Source organism: Halichoerus grypus, chromosome 1, assembly GCF_964656455.1.
Source record: "Halichoerus grypus chromosome 1, mHalGry1.hap1.1, whole genome shotgun sequence".
NCBI lineage: Eukaryota > Metazoa > Chordata > Mammalia > Carnivora > Phocidae > Halichoerus > Halichoerus grypus.
In genome coordinates, this window is record NC_135712.1 from 8362353 (window position 1) to 8384826 (window position 22474).

The following is a 22474-nucleotide window of genomic DNA, read 5'->3' on the forward strand; positions in this document are numbered from 1 at the left end:
TCCCTCTGCCTGTTGCTCCCCAACTTGTGCTCTCTGTCAAATAAAATCTTTTTAAAAAATTATTAAAAAAAAAAAGTTAAAGCCAAAATGCATCCAAACCACCTTCTTCACTTTTCTGTCACTTTTTAGATGAAGTCAAAGCTAGAGCTTATTTTAAATGTGAACCTGGGGCGCCTGGGTGGCTCAGTTGGTTAAATGTGAACCTGACAGCTACTGCAAATGCTGGACTGACATCCCAGAGGTCATTGTTGAACAGACCTCACTTTGTTGCCTAAGAACCATGAAGAATATCCAGTAGCAGAAAGTATCAATTCCAGTATACCAGAACTTTTCTCTGTTTCTTCAATTAATGGATTATAGAAGCTCTAGGTTTCTCTTTCTTTTCTCTCTCAATGTTTAACTTTAGGGCACTTAACTCTTCACTGGGGTTTTTATTATCTTGAGACAGCATATGCAATCTGCTATGATTATCCTTAAGCAAATTTACTTCCCTGCATCTCAGCTTTTTAGCTTATAAAACAGAAATACTACCAACCACCTTACAGAATTGCTGGGAATATTAAAATAATAATGAATATGTACAGTGTGTGGCCCATAGAGCCAATCAATAATAGCTATTGTTACTATTATTATTAAATAGGAGCTTATATTTTAAGAGGATAAACTCACTGATCTACATAAACTTTTTTAAAAATCTGCCAACAAGTTGAAGATCCAAGGGTTTCTATTTTACATGGTATTATAAATGTTCTCCCCTTTAACTCCTATGTTACCAAAAATAAAGCAACAAGTAGCTTAAAGTAGTCTAATATGTTGCCACCAAAACTAAGTTCAAAACATAAACAACCAAACAAATAGAAGGAACCAAGGAGGACTAACTGCTCACCCTGAACACAATGGACACAAGCCGTATTTCCTTTACATTTCTCTTCCGTGAGCTCCTGACTATACTGAAAAGCTTCATGATGGCAAGGACCATGTATTCCCAGGTGACTCACTACTATGTCCCAAGGGCCTAGCATGGGGCCAGGCAGAGAGGAGAGCTTCAATACCTACTGAATATTTGCTTTTCTAAATATTTACTGTAGAAACTAGTCACTGAGAAAGGTTTCAGAACAATTTTAAACAAATTCCTCATAAGCTTTTAAAAGCTTATTCACCTGACAAGATCAACAGCTTCAATAATTTTCTAACTACAAGACTCATTCTGGGGTACCTGGGTGGCTCAGTCAGTTGGGCGTCTGCCTTTGGCTCAGGTCATGATCCCAGGGTCCTGCGATCAAGCCCCGCATCGGGCTCCCTGCTCCACGGAAGCCTGCTTCTCCCTCTCCCACTCCCCCTGCTTGTGCTCCCTCTCTCGCTGTGTCTCTCTGTCAAATAAATAAATAAAATCTTTAAAAAAAAGATGACGACTCATTCTTTTGAAAAATCCATCCATACAATGAATTTCCTCAATTGTTCTCATTCTGTTGTCCAAACCTGAAAAACTTAAAGCCAGGGGCGCCTGGGTGGCTCAGTCGGGAGCCTGCTTCTCCCTCTGCCTGTTGCTCCCCAACTTGTGCTCTCTCTCTCTCAAATAAATAAAGTCTTTTAAAAAAAATTATTAAAAAAAAAAGTTAAAGCCAAAATGCATCCAAACCACTTTCTTCACTTTTCTGTCACTTTTTAGATGAAGTCAAAGCTAGAGCTTATTTTAAATGTGAACCTGACAGCTACTGCAAATGCTGGACTGACATCCCAGAGGTTGTTGTTGAACAGACCTCACTTTGTTGCCTAAGAACCATGAAGAATATCCAGGCTGATTCCCTCTACAATTTAAAACCTCTCCAAATGAACACTAAGGAATGGGTCTATTTCAATAAACTACTAAAATGATGTGCTCCTTTAAAGAAAAAGCACAATGTAACTAATACAACACTGTCAACTATACTTTCATAAAAAATAAAAAAGGCACAATGTTTCTACTCCATATTCCTAACACCTGGCTTCTCCCACACAGTAGGTATTTCATATGCATTGGTGTAATTAATCCAGGAGTAAATATTTTTTTCCTGGCTATACAGTTTTCCAGTCCTATCTTTAAAAAGATAGTCCTTTGGGGCACCTGGGTGGCTCAGTGGGTTAAGAGTCTGCCTTCCATTCAGGTCATGATCTCAGGGTCCTGGGATCTAGCCCCAAGTCCGGCTCCCTGCTCAGCAGGAGTCTGCTTCTCCCTCTGCCCCTCCCCCCCCACATGCTCGCTCTCTCTCTCTCAAATAAATAAATAAAATCATAAAAAAAAAAAAAAAAGATAGTCCTTTGGGGGCACCTGGGTGGTTCAGTTGATCCGATCCTTGATTTTGGCTCAGGTCATGAACTCAGGGTTCTGAGATGGAGCCCCACATCAGGCTCCACAGTTAGCATGGGGCCTGCTTGGGATACTCATTCTCTCTCTCTCTCTCTCTCCCCACCTCCCTCTTCCCCTCCCCCACTCAGGTGCACGCTCTCTCTCTCTCTCTCAAATAAATAAATAAAATTTAAAAAGATACTCCTTTGGTCCTTGAGACCAACTAGTAAAAATCAAAACATGTATTTCACTGATTCATTCAACAAATGTTTACTTAGTACTTATTATGTGTCAAGCCTTTGCTGATCCCTGTGACTGCAAGGGGGAACAAACCACTGCCCCTACTCTCTGAAAGGCATTAATCAAATAAGCATTAAAAAAAATTATCAACTGTAGGGGGCATGGGTGGCTGAGTCGGTTAGGAGTTCGACTCTTGATTTCAGCTCAGGTGGTGATCTCAGGGTTGTGAAACGGAGCCCAACATGGGGCCCTCCCTGTGTTCAGCATCAAGTCTGCTGGAGACTCACTCTCTCCCTCTGCCACTCCTCTCCTCTCGTGCGCTCTCTCCCTCTCCCTCTCAATAAAGAAATCTCTTAAAAAAAATTATCAACTGTAATAAGCACTATGGAGGAAATGTACAAGACATTAGATATTAAAAAAGAAGAGGTGATGGGAGGGGGGGTACTTTCCCTGACAAAGTGACATTGCGGCTGAAAGTGCAGGAGGAAAGAAGTTCACTGCAATAAAGGGGATGACTGCTGGCTGAAGCAGCAGCACATGGGAAAACAGGGTCCGGAGCCTCAGAAGGGAAGACTGTATCACTGAGCTGGGGCCGCATCACTGAGGTACAGGGTCCTGTGACTAGTTTGGTCTTTACTCTAGAAATCACAATGTATCGTTAAAGAGGTTTCTTTTTTTTTAACGACAAAGAATTTTTATTCATCATTTGTTCAAATTGCCCTTCTGTGCCTGTCCATTCCACTGAACTTTCCTTATTCCTTGACTTTCCTTATATGCCCACATGCTTTATTTTCGATGTCTGCATCTTTGTCTTACTCAGCAAGAAGCCTTCCTCCAAGCTGTCTCTCATGAATCCTAAGACTCGCATCTTCAATTTCTTCCCTCTGCATAGCTGACTCTAATACTGCTGAGTAACTGTGAGCCTTCAGGCCAATTCTTAGGTAAACTCACCTAGCTTTACTGACATTTTGAACTGTACCAAAGAACGATTATAGGGAATTCAAAAAGTAAAATTAGATTATAATATACTCAAATGAGATCCTAATAATTTCCCTACCATTGCTATTTTGAAAAAACTTCTACAAAATCTTTTGTACCAAGGAAGTAATGTCATTCTGTAATGAATGTGTTTGATGTAAAGATGAAATTAAAAAATAAAAATAAACCACTACTGAGATGACTGACAGTTGTTCTTTTCAAGGGGAAATGGTCAAATCAGAACAAATTTTTCAGCACACAGTATTTGTCTTAAAGACTGGAGTCCTATTTAACCCAAATAAACTTTAACTCAAAATTAACTGTCACAAGAACTCTAAGATGAGACAAAAATTTGACCTTCAAAAAGCAACATAAAAAATTACTCAACTTCATGGGCTGTGTTCCCTTCAATAATGTATGTCCACTCTAGAAAGTCTGTAAACCTACTCTGGGGATTACTAAAGATCCCCGCCCCCAATCCTAACTTCTCTGATGGCCCAGACAGTGTAGGCTTTGCTGTAGCACTAATTCCCAGGCCCTAGTTCCATGTCTGGCACTGCTAAGTACTGAATAAATAATTCTAAACACCTCACGGGATAAATGTTTAGATTACTGTCTCCCGGTAAGGATACTTGTGAAAGTAAAGAGAATATGATATTTTTCAGGAAAAATACAAAGACACTCAGAATAAACTAAACTCTCTCTCATGTTCAGTTACTCTTTTTCAAACCACGTATCATAATATACCTTTTTCTTTCCAGATTCACACCTTCTAGCATTGCCTTCTCCCATTGCCCCATTTTTAAGCTCATCTTTAGTGACTTCCACCTGTCCCTAATGGAAGTCTGAACTACAATAATAATTCCATCTTCTGTTCTTTAACAGTTCCTTCAGGCCCTCAGGAGGAAATACTCTCAACTGTCCCATTAAACGAATCATTCCCATACTATACTGCTACCAATGTTTAATTCTCTCCTTTCTATATCCAAAAATTTGGCCACACAGCTGTTTGAACCCAGAAATATTCACTTGTTCTGTTGGAAATTAAATCACTGAGAATTTTTTAAGGCACTCCAAACTCAGCTCTCCCATTTGACTTCTACTTTTTATCTTATTCTTTCATGCCTATACACCTAGAATGAGCCTGCCTTCCAGGCCCTCCTTCTTACTGTGTCATCTCCCTAACCCAGACTTGTCATCACAGTTCTGCTGAAACACCTTCAATTGCCCCAATCAAATGCCTCATAATATTTAAGACCCATCACTCTTTCTCAGTGTAACTGTCCCTATCCCTCCTCCAGCATCTCACACACATGCACTCTCTGAAACTCTGGGTACATGAATCTGTCATTCTACTAAGGCACCCCTCACTTCCCCTGCCACCACAGGACCCCCCCCTTCAGCAGACTATCAAAACTCCAGGTTATACCAAGACTCAGTCCCTCCTCCTCAAGGCACGCTCAAATCCCCAGAATTCTTACTTCCCTTTCTTCTGGTTCTTCATACATCAATACCTCTCACTGTTAGCAGCCAGGGTCTTACCTATGTTGATGGTGCCTATATACACACAACAATCTCAATGCTAACAGCACAGGTAACCAAATCTTACTTCTGTAGTCAGAGCTTCTACCACCACAATGCACATACCTCATATAGAGGACAAATGTTTACTCAACTGAAGAGGAATAAGAATTCCCTTTTACGGGGCGCCTGGGTGGCTCAGTCATTAAGCGTCTACCTTCAGCTCAGGTCATGATCCCAGGGTCCTGGGATCGAGCCCCGCATCGGGCTCCCTGCTCAGCGGGAAGCCTGCTTCTCCTTCTCCCACTCCCCCTGCTAGTGTTCCCTCTCTCGCTGTGTCTCTCTCTGTCAAATAAATAAATAAAATCTTTAAAAAAAAAAAAAAAAAGAATTCCCTTTTACAGTTTATCAAAGCATTTACAATTACAAGCATCTACAAGTTATCAAAACATCAGTTTTTCATTCAACAGAATAAAGAAATACAGGAAAATCAGAAAATATTTAATTATATATCTGACAAAGAATATTTTGTTATTAAAGTACAAGACTTAGAGTACAACTTAAGATGTTCAAACTCACTCATAATTAAAGAAATGCAAATCCAAACAACTAAATATCATTTTCACCTATTAAACTGACAAAGATTTAAAACTCTAATAACACCAATGTTGGTGAGATCTGGGAAACTGAACTCTCAGACACTACTGATGAAGTATAAATTGGTGCTACTTTTGAGAAGACAATTTGGCAAGGCATTGCCAAACGTGCATATACTTGGTGAACCGGCAATTTCCCTTAGAAATATATATCATGTGGCTAAGGCTCACAGAACACAATTATATGTACAAGGATGTACACTTCAGCATTGTTTAAAACAAAAATACAAGAACAATTTAAATGTTCTTTAATAGAGATTAAATTGTGGTACATCCATAACATGGAATACTTCCTAACCATTAAAAATAACAGAGAAAACTATCAGCTGATGTGGGAATATTTCTAAAATAGATCAAGACATTTAAGATGCAAATCTGTGTGTTTAGGGCGCCTGGGTGGCTCAGTTGGTTAAGCGACTGCCTTCGGCTCAGGTCATGATCCTGGAGTCCTGGGATCGAGTCCCGCATCGGGCTCCCTGCTCAGCGGGGAGTCTGCTTCTCCCTCTGACCCTCCCCCCTCTCATGTGCTCTCTCTCTCTCATTCTCTCTGTCTCAAATAAATAAATAAAATCTTTAAAAAAAAAAAAAAAAAAAGATGCAAATCTGTGTGTTTAGCATGATCCAGTTTGCTTTTAAGTGCATAGACACTGTACACACATCCATCACAATGTCTACGAACTTTAAAAAAATAAACAGGATCAGGGAAACCTGGCTGGCTCAGTCGGTGGATTATGTGATTCTTGATCTTGAAAGTCATGAGTTCCAGGGCCACACTGGGGTTAGAGTTTACTTAAATAAAAAAAAAAAAAAAAAAACCTGTAATTAATTTTTAAAAAATAGGATCATACTGAACAATACTGCTCTGTAACATACACATAATAAATGTTTAAAATAGACATACTTGCACATACATGCATAGGACATTTCTGGTAGGAAAAACAACTATTCCCTATGGAGCATGAGGCAGGGGGTTGATATGACAGCATCCTATAGGGCCTGAGCTTTTTTTTTTTTTTTAAACCATGAGGACATATTACTTGATGATCTTTTAAAACCTAAAATTCCCTAGGTGATCAGAACGATTCCTTATATATTTGATATGGTGTCAGACTGCTCAAATAGGAATGATGAACACTAAGAAAAAAAGCCTTCTACTCCAATACTCAAGTGGGTCTTCAGCTAAATTATCCACAGTCCCATTACCAATACTCTTAGTGACAGGAGGCCAGAAGTCCAGTCTAATACTACCAACCTCTGGCCACAAGAGAAGCCTCCATGAACGCCTCCAGAACTATACCACAAGCTGACACTTCTCAAACATGCCCTTCATCCTCCTCTGGGCTAGGGCACATGTGCCGACTCTTCCCTCCCCTTCCCACAAACCTCTCTTATTAGTGCAGGTGCTATCTCCAATTCTTAAAATGGCAGCCAACTAATTCATAAAGTGTTAACCTGATATACAGATAAAGGACATTCCTCTGGGAATATTTCCATTTTAAATTAGGGAATCCACCTCAACTTAATCTAAAGGAATGAATTCAACAGTGAGAATTGCAGATGAAAAACCAAGTAATAATTTGAGGACAAAACCTACCTTGGTTCCTTCTAATCATGCCAGGCTAGCACCTACCTATCATGTACCCTAATGCTACAGGTACACTGCCCTATCCACCACAGCACTGACATTAACAATACCTTTAAAACCTCAACTTCCCATCCTTAAATATTCACTTGACTACTTGCTAAAAGAATTAAGTGATCCAACTATTCACTACCAATGAGCTCACACATAAAAAACAACTATTTGAGAATGACTAATATCCCTATAAAATCTCAACACAGTTGGTACTTGGTCCTCTTCTGCGTTCACAAAAAGAACGAAGAACTACGAGTCAGAAAAACATCCACTAATTCTTGAGCAGCTCACTCTGGAGTACCGGTTAGTCATTTAGTTTCTTTGCGTCTATTTCCTTCTCTAAAATGAGGGCGAATAACTATATCAATGTTTCCCAAAGTCTTTCTACTGCACCAGGATTACCTGGAATCCTAATTAAAAAAGTAGATGCCAGAGCATCACCCCAAACCTATAGATAGAGAAGTATCTGAGTTTGGGAGTCCCACAACTTTGAGAAGTTCTCCAGAAGCCTGTTTGAGAACCATTAGTTTCTCAGCTCTCCACTAGATCTAATAACAACACTCTAGTTCAAAAGAATCCTAGATCTTCCTCTTTGTTCAAACCCACAAAACTTAAGAGGAACATACCCGGATAGTAAATGTATTTCTAAACATCACTGCTATCCTCCTCCTTGCAACTCCAGTGACTCAAAACATTTACTGAAAACCTGACAAGATTCAAGTGTTATTCCAACAGTTTGCCGAGGGTATGAGTCTGAATACATACAGTAGGAATACATTCTAGGAAACTATTAAAACAAAATCCAAAAGTTTAGATTCCAAATACTGTTTACATACAATATAGTCACAGCAATCAAGAACCACGTACCTATCTAAAATAATGTGCTATTAGAGCCAAAATTCATTTACTACTAAAAGTTTAGCTACATTTTTCTAATCTGACTATATATGTATATACTACAGACACTGAATAGTGATCTATTTAAATTTGCACACCACAGTTCAGAAGACTAATGACCAAATATGGAAAATAAGTCTTATTAATTAGTGCAGTAAAAGTTGTCTTTCCAAGGTTTATTTCTGTATGTTTCTTCCAAAACATTTCAAAGTGTGACAGGAAATGTTTCATAATTCCCCATTCTCCTCTTCTTCAGTAGAAACAGATTTTCAACCAAACAGCCACCCTGCCAGAGACCACATATCCCAGCCTCCTTTGCAGCTAAATGTGGCCACCTGAACGTTTTGACCAACAGATATGAACAGAAGTCACGTATGCAACTTCCAGGCTTGTCTTTTAAAAAAGGGAATGTGTTTTCCCAACACCTGTTCCTAGATGGTGGATATGGTGGGGAGCAGTCTTGTACCACACAGAAAATGGTGTTTCCCTAAGCGGAGGAAAGCAACAAGACAGAAGGAACCAAGGTCCCCTCTACCATGAAGCCACTACATCAGCCTTAAAATTACTTACATGAGAGAGAAATAAACGTGTTTAAACTACTGTATTTAATCAGAACAAAGGCCCAATCTTGTGTTCTAATTAATGCATAAAGTAAGTTTAAATTTCTAACAAATATTAAGCAATAGCTCCTTATTAATTCAGTAAAGTTGAAACTCTATAAATTCTTGGGTAACCCTACTACTGAAATTATTGCTACTGTACCAACTTACGTTTATATGGCATTTTACACTTTTGCAAAGCACCTCATTATAGTATCTCATTCCACATTCTCAAAATCCTGGGAAGGGCAGCTGGTACTGTATACATTTGGCATATAAAACACTGAAGTTCAGAGAAGCTACTTTACCCAAGATTGCACAATTATGGAGTGGTACTAGGACAGGATTCTGACATATAGGTTCTTCATTCCATCCTCTGTATACGTATACATTGATCTACCCCTGCTGTACTGGAAGCATGATCAAAAAAGAATTATTCCTGTCTAGATGGACTTTACAATCTGATGGAGAAAGGAAGAGACAGACATTAAATAAGTGTATCTGTGAATATGTATGAATAATTACACAGCTATCTGCAGTAAGAGCTATAAAAAAAAGCAGAGTCCTATAAGAATGCATGGCTAAGGAACCTACCTAGACTGGGGTTTTGGGGAAAGTCTCTCTGAAGAAGCAGCATTTATCCTGGGACCACAAGGATGAATACAAATGGAGAGGAGGAAAAAGAGGGAGAACAGAGAGGAGGAGACTATTAAGAAATGTATAGGTTACCTCAATCTACACAAGGGCCCTACGTTAAGTACCACCAACCCCATGTTACAGATGAAGAAACCCATGCTTAGCAAAATCACACTGCCAGCGAAGGACCTGTCGAGATTCCAGCAGTGCCTGACCCTGGAGCCTCTCTGCCCAGCACCATATCACAGGCCTATACTCTCTCCACAGCATCATGCTGCCTCAAATGCCATCTATAACTAGATTTTGTGCAGATTTGGGATGGGTGTCAGAGCATCTTTTTACCAAAACGCTTATGCTAGGATGCCAACTCTAACCATAAATATCCATAAAACTTAAAAAAAGAAAAAGAACCCACTCTTGTCATTGGAAATCTGATATACTTAGAAAAATTACAGGGTTATTTAATGAACAGGGATGTTACGTAAAATAGAGGTGATGTTGAAAACCAGATTCATTCCATGTTAAACCAGTTCCCTAAGCTCCTCCCCACTGATTTATACAACCATTTTAACTATGAGAACATAAAACTCACAACAATTCATCAAGAGTAAAAATCCATTTTAAGCTATCAATGCACCATATATCAGATACACGCATATGTCCCTCAAACAAAAAATGTGTTGTCAAAACTTTAATAGTACTATATAAACTTTTAAAAATCCCCTTCTAGAGGAGAGGGTATGTAGCTCTGGTAGAAGAATCAATTGTTAAGAAGCCCAAGTGGTTCTACATTAGCAAAAAGTATGCCTACAAGGAACCTCATTCTAGATATCCAATGTACTGTAAATTATTATCTCCAATAGAAAATTTTAACTCGTTATACAATTCTGAAAGTATGATTTCAAAGCAAAAGCCTAACTTTTGAAAAATACTTAGCTGGTCTATACAACACAATACTTCCAAATCATGTCGTTTTCATATAATAAAAAAAAAGAAACTAAGGCTGCCTGTAGCCACTAAGTGAGGAAACAAGACTTATCTTTAATTACTTAATATGAACGTTAGATTATTTTCATCCTGTGAACCCAACATTTCATTTTCCAAGTAACCAACGATAAACCTTATAGCTCTAGCTTAACACTGCAGGCAAGACTTCAAAAGATTTCTTCATTTAGGGGCAACGGAGAAGTTTTAGGTAACTTAAAATAATCTGATTTTTTTCCCCAAGTAATTAAAAAATTTTAACGCCCCCTGCAATTTTTAATCAAAAATTGTGCAAGCCATGGGTTATGAATTACAATTTCTCTAGCCTTCAAAACATTGCCCAATGGTTAAAATAATATATGGTAAGAAGTCTTTTAAAAAGCATAATCACTATACATACATAAGGTGCTCTTACACAAGTCAGTCACACAATACCTTTTGACAGGGCAAACTGTCTGTACCAAGTTTCAGGGGACCATGTTTGATAACTTCAAGTAATATCTTTACTTCTAAGTAGAAAACATGTGAAACTACCAAAACACTCAACAGAAAGTAGAGATCCTTAGCTCACAGTTGAAACTACTGATAATGAATATAAAACAAAATTGTGAGAGTAATAAAATTTTGTGAAGGAAGAACTAAGTTCTTTATAAAGACTCTTCCTGGAAGTTTTTGGGTTGTGCTGGGTTCAGATGGTTCATTTCTTTCTTGCAGGAAGGAGAGAAATTGCTGGGGGTGTGGGTGTAGGAAATATGAAAGTTCTTTGAAGTAAGAGAGAAGCTAATGCTAAAGCAAAAACATTGACACCTTTATCACAAATACCAAGAGTCACAAATGAAGCCCCCTCTTCTATGAATCTTACTTTTAGTCTCACATATAAGGCAATTCCCTTCACACTCATAATAAAGCTACTTCTTTCCAAATTTTCTTCCCAAAACTAGATACTTGCCAACCATAAACACGTGAAAACATCCCTGAGTAATCTAACTAGCTAAACTGGTTTTTATTTAAAAAAAAAAAAAAAAAAAAAGTTTAAGCAGTACCCAAGATTCGATACAAATTAGCATTTTCTTTCTTTCTTTTAGTTTCAAAACAAAATGCATGCCAAAGGTCATTGTATACCTTGTTACAAGTCATCCTTAATTTTGCTTTTGCAGATAAATATTCACAGGACTATAAAAACCTATATATGTAAATTCTTTAAATACCAGTCACTGCACTTACCACTGCCTACCCCCATCTTTAAATCATAAACACAATAAATCTCCATAAATAAAACTAACGGGACAAACATCTGTCAACATTCTAGAGGGGGGAAAAAATTCTAACCAAGGGTCTTTTTCACTATACACATTCCCAAACAAGACATTGCATTAAAATGGTGTATTTTCATTTATTTTGAATGTTAGTTCCCCTAAAGACTGGACTAACTGGTTGATTTTTTAATCCAAGCACACAGTAATTTTGTCTCTCTCTTAAGTTTCTAATAGGTCCCACCAAAATGTTTTTAAAATATGTTTAAGAAGCTACCTTATACCTATATTACAAATTCCTAATAACAAAGATCTCACTAGATCATTTAGTCCACGTCCCACCCCTACCAATAATGACCATCCATTCATTCAAGTCTATTCCTTCGAATCAAAATCATTCTTAGATTTTAAAGTGTGCCTTCACCTTACACAGGGGTGACCCCAGAATAATTAATTTCTGAGCTTATGCCTCTTATCAACTTTTTATACTGTTTTACAATAGTACTTGGTACACATGTTAACAGAAGTCCTTAACTTTCTGATAAGGTTTGAACTCTAAATGAATTTGGACAGCCAGCATAAGCACCAGGGCTATTTCAAGACCAATCCTCCAAAAGCACTGGGGTACTTGAAGTGTAAGTCATGTGTATATTAAAAATCTTAACTGTAACGGAGTAAACTTTTTCTTAACTGCTGTTTCTTTGAAACTACCTTCTTCAATTTAAAATCTTAGCACATGAAATTTCAGTTCTAGTGTCACATTTATAGTCTATCTGAAAATAATATCTCTCAAAGTAAACAATCAAGACGTGAGAATTTAAGAAATTTTAAAAAAACAAAAGCTAAAGGTAATTCCACTGAATTATTAAAACTCCCCAAAATCAAAATATTAAATATATCCATTCTTAAACACTTTGTATATGTAAGGTACAAGGGGTCATACAGGAAATCTAAGTATTCAAAGATTTTTAAAATGCCTAAAAATAACTTTTACACAAAACTTTGCTATGACTCATCAATACTTAAGCGATGCCTACAATTAAAATTGTGAAGAACAAAACGCACCAAAAAATATCTTTTAATTCCTTCCATTCAATAACTAACTAGTTTGGGGAGTGGGGGGACTGACAAGTTTCACTAAGAGGGTCTCTTTTCCATCCTTCCACTTCCACAAAGTTAATTCTGTGCTCAACACTGTCAGTGGCACAATCTCTAGGTTAGAACCCTGAGTCATTACACACAGATCGCTCCAAATTTGCCAGTGTTTATAATAATCAGTTATAACCTAGTGATTATGAGCCCAGGCTGGCTACAGACTCCGGCTCCTCGAGTCCCAGCTGTATGACCTTGAATGAGTCACAGCTCAGTTTCCTCATCTGTGAAATGGGTTAACAGTTCCTACCGGTAGGAAATGCGAGTTCATACATGTAAAGCCCTGCGAAGACTGCCTGGCACTCTTTGTCCTCATCTTTAAAAAAATCCGTGTGAAAACAATGCTATACGGGGTATTTTCTGACAACTTGGGCGGAATTCAAAAACCAAACGGTGCTGGCATTCGAGGGCTGCACCTAGATTACAAGGTTCGTATAATCTAGGGTTGAACGAAAAGCACAGACCAGTAGTCGGAATCACTCACTCACTAATTTTGCCATTTTTAACTATTTCAGGCTAGGGAGGGGCCTTTCGCTAGGCGTTAAGATATTCAGCAGCTCTGGTGGATCCAAGCGAGAGCTGGTTTGTGCCTGTAAATAGACTTGTGAAGTTTTGTTGCAGTAGCCAGGTATCAATTATAATTTACGCATTCTCAACCACCAACTCCTCCGGCTGCTAAACAGGTCATTACTCCACCTCGAGTGGCCGGGATCACTTGCACTCACTGCACAACTTCGGAGCACGCCGAGTGCCCTCGCTCCAGCACACACCCCAAACGGCCGCTGAGGGACCCAGCCCCCGACCTTCCCCGGCGCCTCGCCCAGCAGCCAGCCCCGTTTTCTTAACCCGTGCATTGTCCTTGCGGAGAACCCCGGCGGTTCCCACACTGGTGGGGACCGAGAGGAGGGACGAGGGAGGAGCTGGGGGAAGAGGATGAGGAGGAAGAGGAGGAGGAGGAGGAAGACAACCTCCTCCCCTCCGCTCGGGCGACCAGTGAAGGTCTGGCGCTTTCTCCGGCCCCCAGGCCCCGGCTCCCGGGAGGCCGCGGCCCCTGCTCCCACCCTCCGCAACTTTCCCTCCGCTCGCACCCGCCTCTCCTCCGGGACCCGGCCTGTCGGGCTCCCTCCCCCGGCGGCCGGCCCCGGGCCGCGGCGCCTCCTCCTAAAATGGCAGGTCCCTCCCTCCGCCCGGCCGGCCTCGGCGCGGGCCCGGCTGCAGGCCGCGGGGGGAGCCGGGCGCCGGGCCGGGCGGGGCCGCGGCCGGGCCGGACACTCACCGGGACGATGGCGGGGCGCTCGCGCCGCTCCCTCCGGTGAGTCTCAGCCTCGGGCTCCCACCGCTGCGCTCCCGCCGCGGCCTCCGCAGCCAGCGCCGCCCCGGCCGCCTCTCTCCGCCCCCGGCGCTCCCGGCTCCGCGGCCGAGCCGCAGCCTTCTCAGTCTCTCTCCGGCTCCGCGGTTCCAGCGGCGCCCGGGGCCGGGGAGGCGACAGCCCCCTCCCCGGCAAATACCGCAGTCCCCGGACCCCGGCTCCCGGCGGCGGGGCCGCGCGGCCCGGCCCGGCGCGGAGGGCGGCGGCGGCGGCGAGGCCGGGCGCCGAGTCGCGGCCGCTCCCGGCGGCTTCTTCCCGAGGAGGATTTTGTAAATCTCACAAAATGGCGCGCGCTCCAAACCTGCGCAGCGAGAAGCGCCGGGGCCCGAGCGGCGGCGGCGGCGGCGGCGGCTCCTCCGCCAGGAGAGCCCGAACCGCCCGCCCCCGAGTCCCCGCACAGACAGACAGACACACACACACTCACACACACACGCACGCACACTCGCCCTCGCACACGCTCACTCACACACACACTCTCACACTCACACCGGTCCCGCCCGCTCGCCGGCGGCGGCAGCGGCACCAACAGCAGCAGCAGGAACAGCAGCAGCAGCAGAAGCGGCGGCGGCGGCGGCGCCCGCACCCCCCGCTCGAGGTGTCCGCTCCCTGAGCCCGACCTGGGCCGCGATCAGCAGCAGCGACGGCAGCAGTCTCCCCGGATCCCCCCGCCGCTCTTGCCGCCGCCACCCCCGCCTCACTCCAATGGGGCTTTTTATTATTATTCGGGCGGGAAGCGAAAGGGTTTAAAAAAAAACCAACCAACAAAATGGCGACGGACCGACCCGGTCGCTATAGCAACTGTCAATCAAAACGCAAAACCCCGGCTGACGTGCTGACGTCCTCCTCCCGCCCCCCGGCCCCAAGCCGGCGGGCGGGGCCTGTTGCTCGGGCAACGGCAGATTCCGTTCCCTCCTTTCTCTCTACCCCTTCGTCCCCAACCAACCACCCAACCCCCTCAGGTCACGTGAAGGATAAATTCGGAGCTCGGGCCCGCTACGAGTGTCAGAGGAGGGCGCGTGATTCGCTCGGGGGAGGGGAGAGGAGGGGGACGGCCAGGCCGAGGGAGGGAAGGGAAGGAAAGAGAAGGGAAGGGGGGGGTGAGGCGGCGGCCCGGCCTGTGCGCGAGCGCCCGCCGACTCCCCGGCCTCCTGGCCGCGCCCCGCCCAGCGCCCGCGCCCGCGTCCGCGCCCGCGCCGACTGCGGCCCGGGGAGCGCGCGCGGCCTCCGCGCCGCCACCCCCGGAACCCCGCGCTTCCGCGTCGTGCGCCCGCAGCCCCGCCCGCGCCGAGGGGTGGGGGGAGGGAGGGGGCCGGGCTCTGCGGCCGCGCGGGGACCCGGGAAGCCCACCCCCTGGCGCCCCGGCCGGGGGCTCTCACCTTCATCCCCGGGGAGCGCGCCGGCCGCTGGAAGGCGGCCCGGGTGCGCACGGCCGCGCGTTTCAACTGTTCTTCGAAGGGCTCGCGTGCCCCCCTCGCCGGAAAATGCCCACGGAGGCCGCGGCGGGGGTGGGGAAGAGGCCGCCTCCGCGTTTCAGACATCTCAGGAATTCCGGACGCTTCGCCCGAATCCGGGATGCCCCTGCGGCTGACACCTTGATTAAATACTGCCTCTCGATTTTTGCAGCAACCAATGCCAACGATCAGATATTATGCATGGAACCATCATAAAAACTTTTTTAGGCTGTGCACGCTCTCCCAGGCTTTACCACCTATTTCAAGCCCCTCCGCAACCTTTCTGGGAGCAGCCTTTCCTTCCCGATCTGAATGCCCCTTACATTAATCCTCTTGAGCTATTACTGTATCCTTGCTGCCCACCTCCCCGTTTTTCTCTTTGATGGACCATCTCAGCTTCCCAATTCTTAATTCGCCCGCCATTCAACATTATGGCTCTCGTTTATTTGTATTTTATCTACCCCTCCGCCTGACTAAATGTCGCTAGTTGTGCTCCCTGGCATTAAAATCTAGGTATGCTAGTAGCCATGCTGTGCTGGCTACTTTGTAATTAGTAGACAGCCACTGGCTAAGAATTGTATTCTGTACGAATGCGAATAAATGGCACTTAAAATGTTATGCTGAAAAGGATAAGGTAGATATTATTTTACACCAAGTCACTAATTTATTGATGTCTAAGCTTATTTATCGTGTTCCTACCAGTTTTTTCTTAAGCTGTTCACAAATACATTATCAACAGACAGGATCTCATAGGTGTAAAGAAAAGTCCCCGTAATAAGTACTGGTCTCTATCCTATGTGACTCAAGGAAAGACACTTGCTTTAAATGATTTACAAGTGTTTCCCTTCTACAGTTATTAGAACATTGATATTAGGCAACAATTCAAGTTAGCACAGGCCCTAAATCAGACTAAACCTAAAATAAATTAGCTAAAAAGTAGTCAGGCAAATAGCTTACTTCAGACTGACTCTCCATGTTATCAAAAGTTCTTTTGGATTACTCTCCCTCAAAAATGCCCTAGTAATGTAATTAAAATCCACTTTCAACTTGATTGTTTTTGGAAGGAGTGTTCAAGGGTGGCCCTATTAAGACAAGAGATCCCACCTTGACTCCTCCCAAGCTCACACTTCCACTTACACAGTTAACACAATCAACTCCTTCCTGGCTGGCTCCTGTTCTCCCTGGTCCCCACCCCACCCCATTCACCACAGTTTCTCCTCTATCAGAACACAAGCATTTGCAACCTGTAACACTAGATTTGAGTCAAATTTTTATTGCTGGTAATAAAGGAGACTTGCATAATTAAACTTCTAGGTAACCTGGAAAAAAAAATATGACAATGTCTCAGAAAAAGTGCCCTTGTCTTCAGTCAAATCAATCTGGAAGATCAGGTTGAGGCAGAATCTTGAGCTAATAATCATGCATAATATAAGGCATTGCTGGTCTTCATATCTAGAAGGCTGTACCCCTCCTCCCCAACATGCGCCCCCCCCCCCAAGCCTGACAGCCTTACACAACATTGATCAATGAACTACCATGTCCAGGCTGGAATGCTGTAAAATAGTTTTATATAGGCTTCACCTAAAAAGTAACCTGTAAATTGTACTAGCTCCATACAAATGGACACAGGTAAGTAGGAAGGACTCTGGTAGAAAAGCCAGTTTAGTGTTGCCCAGGCTCACCAATGTCACCTGAGACTCTCCCTATGAGACTCAGTGGCAGATGTATCTATTCATAGAAGTGACCCTCTAAAAGGGAAGACCCCCTCCCTCAACTCACAAGTAATAACAGCTTCCATTTACCCAGTAAATTCTAAGATCTCTCTAATCTCATAGCAACATTACATCCCCATTGTACAGATGAGAAAATAAGTCCTGAGTAAATAACTTTCCCAAGGTCTTACCACCAGTAAGTGGTAAAGTCAAAATTGAAATCCAGGTGTAATTGCAAAGCCCATGGTCTTTCCACCACACCAAGATGGTTCAAGAGTATTAGGAGATTGGGTCTTACCAAGGCAATCAAAATTAGGTCATTAGAGTAAGCCCTAATAAAATATGATTTATGTCCTTATAAAAAGGGGAAATTTGGACAGAGACAGAAGTACTCACAGGGAAGACGAAGGAAAGATACAGAGAGAGCACCTTCTACAAGCCAAGAAACACCTGCCAGAAATTAGGAGAAAAGTTCGGAATAGATTATCACAACCTTCAGAGGGAACCAAACTTCCAACACCTTGATTTTGGACTTGTAGCCTTCAGAACTGTGAGACAGTGAGTTTCTTTTTTTTTTTTTTTTAAAGATTTTATTTATTTATTTGACAGAGAGAGAGAGACAGCGAGAGCAGGAACACAAGCAGGGGGAGTGGGAGAGGGAGAAGCAGGCTTCCCGCCGAGCAGGGAGCCCGATGTGGGACTCAATCCCAGGACCCTGGGATCATGACCTGAGCCGAAGGCAGACGCTTAACGACTGAGCCACCCAGGCACCCGAGACAGTGAGTTTCTGTTGTTTAAGCCGCCTAGTTTGTGGTACTTTGTTTTGGCAACACTAGCAAACTAATACACAGATCTAAGCCAAGATGCCAGGTTTTTTTGTTTGATTCCACATGTGTTAATGACCAGTGTACGCACTATACTAATCCCAAAAGTTCAGTAGTTGGAGTCCTGCTGGGAATTATAACCCAAAGTTTCCAAAGACAAACAAACTAACAAATATTCCCATCTCTGCCCCTCACACCAGCTAAGAAGGTGAACAGTTGATAATTCATCCCTGGACAGTGGTGTAGCTGGAATCTGACACCCTTCCTCTTACAGACTTCTGAGGAAGGTCCTTGATTGATCCCTTTATACAAGTTTTATTGTTTGTTCTGAATTTAGTAGTAATTCGTGTATATCAAACAGATTAAAAACAAGCAAAATAGGGTGCCCGGGTGGCTCAGTCAGTTAAGCGTCTGACTCTTGGTTTTGGCTTAGGTCATGATCTCGGGGTCCTAGGATGGAGCCCCACATCAAGCTCTGTGCTCAGTTGGGAGTCTGCTTGTCCCTCTCACTCTCCCTCTGCCCCTCATGCTCTCTCTCTCTCTCAAATAAACAAAATCTTAAAAAAATAAAACAAGATAGGGGCATTATTTAAACTGACAATGGTAGTATGTTGAGAACCAAGAAGTTAATACAGTTGATCCTTGGTCAACACAGAGTTAGGGGTGCTGATACCCCCTTCCCCATTGTAGTAAAAAATCGTGTATAACTTTTGACTCCCCCAAAATTTAACTTTTAATAGTCTACTGTTGACCAGAAGCTTTACCAATAACATACATAGATGATTAACACATATTTTGTATGTCATGTGGATTATATACTGTATTCCTACAATAAAGTAAGCCAGAAAAAGAAAATGTTTTAAAAAAATTATAAGGCAGACAGATACATTTACAGTACTGTACTGTATTTATCAACAAAAATATACATCTAAGTGGGCCCATGCAATTCAAACCCATGTTATTCAAGGGTCAACTGCACTCAGTTCTCTATACCTGAGGCCCAAAACCAAAAAAATAAAAGTAATATATGGTCATTACAAACACGGTTTTAATATATGAAAAACAATAAAGAGGTACAGATTATTCACAGATACCACCCAGAGATAAACCTTATTAATATCTTCATATTGGCATATATCCTCCCAGACTTTCTTAGGGAGACATGAGTGCATACACACACATACAACATATATAGGTACGTTTTATGCCTCCTTTACTCACAATTATGAACACATATTTCTGTTAATCAAGTAAAATTTAGGTAATTATTTTAACAGCCAAAAGTATTCTATCAGTTGAGTGGGCCATAATTCATTGCACTGCTTCTCTAATTTTAAGGAAGTTTTCCCTTTTTTTATTATAAATAAACCTGCATAAACATCACATATATATGTTTTACACACCTGTCCAGCTATTCCTTAGGGTGCATCTTTAAAAAGCTTTGATTCGCATTGCCAAAATATCCCTCAGAAGTGATTTCACCAATTTGCAGGCCTAAAAGTAGTATGTGAGAATGACTTTTTCCCACACCCTACCACTCTCTTGTTTTAATTTGCATTTCTTTGACTATTTAATGTCTTCTGTTTTTATATATGTTTATTGGCTACTTATGCCCTGCCTGTGTATATTCCATGCTCATCTGGGAGAGAAGAGGGATTTTTATTGATTTTATTTTACTAAAATTTTTTTTATTTTTAATTTTGATTTTTTAAAAACTTTATTGCAAAAAAGGTTAAAAGGAACAAAGAAAAGAAAACTGGAAGGCTACACGCAATAGTGAGGCTGGTGTACGATATCAACACTGGACACTCATCACCCTGATTCATCTGTGACCATCTCTGTTCCCAGCTATCTCACAAGTGGATCTAACCCGGACCTTTTCCCTGCCTCCGCCTCTGCCCTCACTCTCCTACCTCCTCTCCACCAGGCACCTGAGTGCCCTGCCTCCATTCTCCTACCATCCCGACGTTGCTTACAAGGTCGTTTTATGCCAAGACGTGGTTCTAATGGTGCCATTTTTTTTTTTTAAGATTTTATTTATTTATTTGAGAGAGAGAATGAGAGAGAGAGAGAGCACATGAGAGGGGGGAGGGTCAGAGGGAGAAGCAGACTCCCTGCTGAGCAGGGAGCCCGATACGGGACTTGATCCCAGGACCCTGGGATCATGACCTGAGCCGAAGGCAGTCGCTTAACCAACTGAGCCACCCGGGTGCCCTAATGGTGCCATTTTTAAAAAAGAGGACAATATTCACTACTTTCCTATCATGTAAGAATGTTTACTAATATTATTTCATGAATTATAGTTAACATTTTCTTTTCCCATGACATTAAGGTAAAGGTTAAATAGAAAATGTGAAAGGTTAAATAGAAAATGTAATAGTATATATTCTGCCCTGTTTTGGAATAGCTTGAAACAGTATTTTGCAACATTTTGGCAAGACTTGAAAAGAAATACACTTTAATATATTGATTCATACCTATATATAATAGCTTCCTCAAAATTAACAGGTTGGGGGGGAAATGCCCTAATGAAACTGTGAAAAACAATTAAGTACATGGAATTAAAAATTAGGTAGAAGGCACAGAAATCTACAAAGGTCACTTATTTCAATGGTTCATTAGCTCAACAGTTCTTGAGTTTTGGCTTCTTTTCGTGGCTTTTTAATGTAGGTATGTAATAAACATCATTTAATATTCCTACAGTGTTTATTGATATGTCCATTCACTGCTACTATCCTCAACATTTTTGCTATTGTGCTTCAATTCAATTCAAAAGACATTTACGTGGTTGTGGCAGTTGTGTTACTTTATCATCTCGTATTTGCATGTCTGTTTCTTCACTATCAGTACCTGAAGGGCAAGGATCCTATATTTTCATCCTAACATCACTAGCACTCTATATTGCACACCATAATTACGATTTTGTTTTGTATTTTTTAAATGAATGATGAGCTCCGGCTATTTGCTTCCTCTCTTTTCCTCCATCCTATATGACGTTTTAGGCAATCATAAAACTTTAAGGGAAACTGTCCAGTGATTTGTAGAGAAGCAGGAAATGTTCTCTTCTGATCTTAAAATGGATGGCATTTCTCTAGCACCAGAGGAAAGATTGTTGCAGTCAGCAAAGCCAGAAGAAAATTCCCTGGAAGAGATACAATACTGGTAGTGATTACCATGTAGCTAGTTAGTTCTACCGCTGCAGTATTTCTCAGACCAGTGTGCCTGCACAGTCCGCAGTTCACCCCAGGGATCTCCAGTTTGAGAAACTATAGCTTTGGGCATTCTCATTAGACAGAGTATTTAAGGAGGACCTCTGTGTTGCTAAATCTTTTAACTTCCTGTGTGTGTTTGTGTGTGCATGTTTTCTAGTTTTATTTTTTTAATTAACATACAGTAAAATTTACCTTTTCTAGATGTATAATTCCATAAATTTTAACACATGTATAAATTCATGCAACCACCACCAGGATTAAGATACAGAACAATGCCATCACCCCAAAAAACTCCCTCATGTTATCCCTTTGCCATCACTGTCTCCCCCAACCCCTAATCCCTAAAAGATCACTAATCATTTATCTGTTGTCCATCATGATGATCTTGTCGAGTCGATTAACTTCTATATCCCAAAAGTAAAAATAATAGCTTTCTACCTGCATGCACTGTTAGCAGCTTAAGGGCAGGGCCAAATAGTCAAAAGTCCATTTATGAAGGAAAACAAGCATGTCTGTCCATTCCCACATCTGAATTTACTTCCAGACTTTTAAAAGCAAAAACTATTTATTTCATCTTCTTTTTAAACATAGAATACCGAGAGTATGTGGAGGATAAGACAAAAAGGAGCCACCAATCCCGTTGCCCAGATAACGAATGTTTAATTTTTAAAATAAAAAACAATTCAAGTACATGGGCTGAAAATCCAAACAGAACAAAAAAGAATAAAGAGTAAAAGCCCCCTTCTCGGTCCCCTGTCTCCTTTCTCTGTCACCCTCTTCCTTGGGGCTGCAAGGACTTTTTCTCAAATGCAGTATCACGACATTGCCTGCTGAATAACCTGAAGGACTCCCATTGCTTTGGGGATAACATTCCTACTTGTTCGTTTCTCACCCAGTCGCTTCCTGATCTGACCCCTCAGTCCTTCTCGACCTGTTGAGCCCCCAGAACATGACTGGTTCATTCCTGTGCGCTCTTCTCTCCGCTGGAAGGCCTTATTCCCTGGTCAAAACTTTTATCTCCCTGTATT

The 22474-nt window shown here is 42.2% G+C and overlaps 1 protein-coding gene across 7 annotated transcripts in view; it reads right to left on the minus strand.

The window, feature by feature from the left end:
- DYRK1A (dual specificity tyrosine phosphorylation regulated kinase 1A) overlaps positions 1-15026 on the minus strand; it is a 149587-nt gene extending 134561 nt beyond the window's left edge. For 4 of the 7 annotated variants that reach the window (XM_078073631.1, XM_036076324.2, XM_078073670.1 and 1 more), the window contains exon 1: positions 14155-14288. The gene's annotated coding sequence lies outside the window, so the exon portion shown is untranslated. Of the gene's footprint in view, positions 1-14154; positions 14289-14864; positions 14931-15006 lie in introns of those variants that run through there. The other 3 variants (XM_078073607.1, XM_078073584.1, XM_078073723.1) reach the window with 3 other exon arrangements.
- Between the last annotated feature and the right edge of the window lie 7448 nt (positions 15027-22474).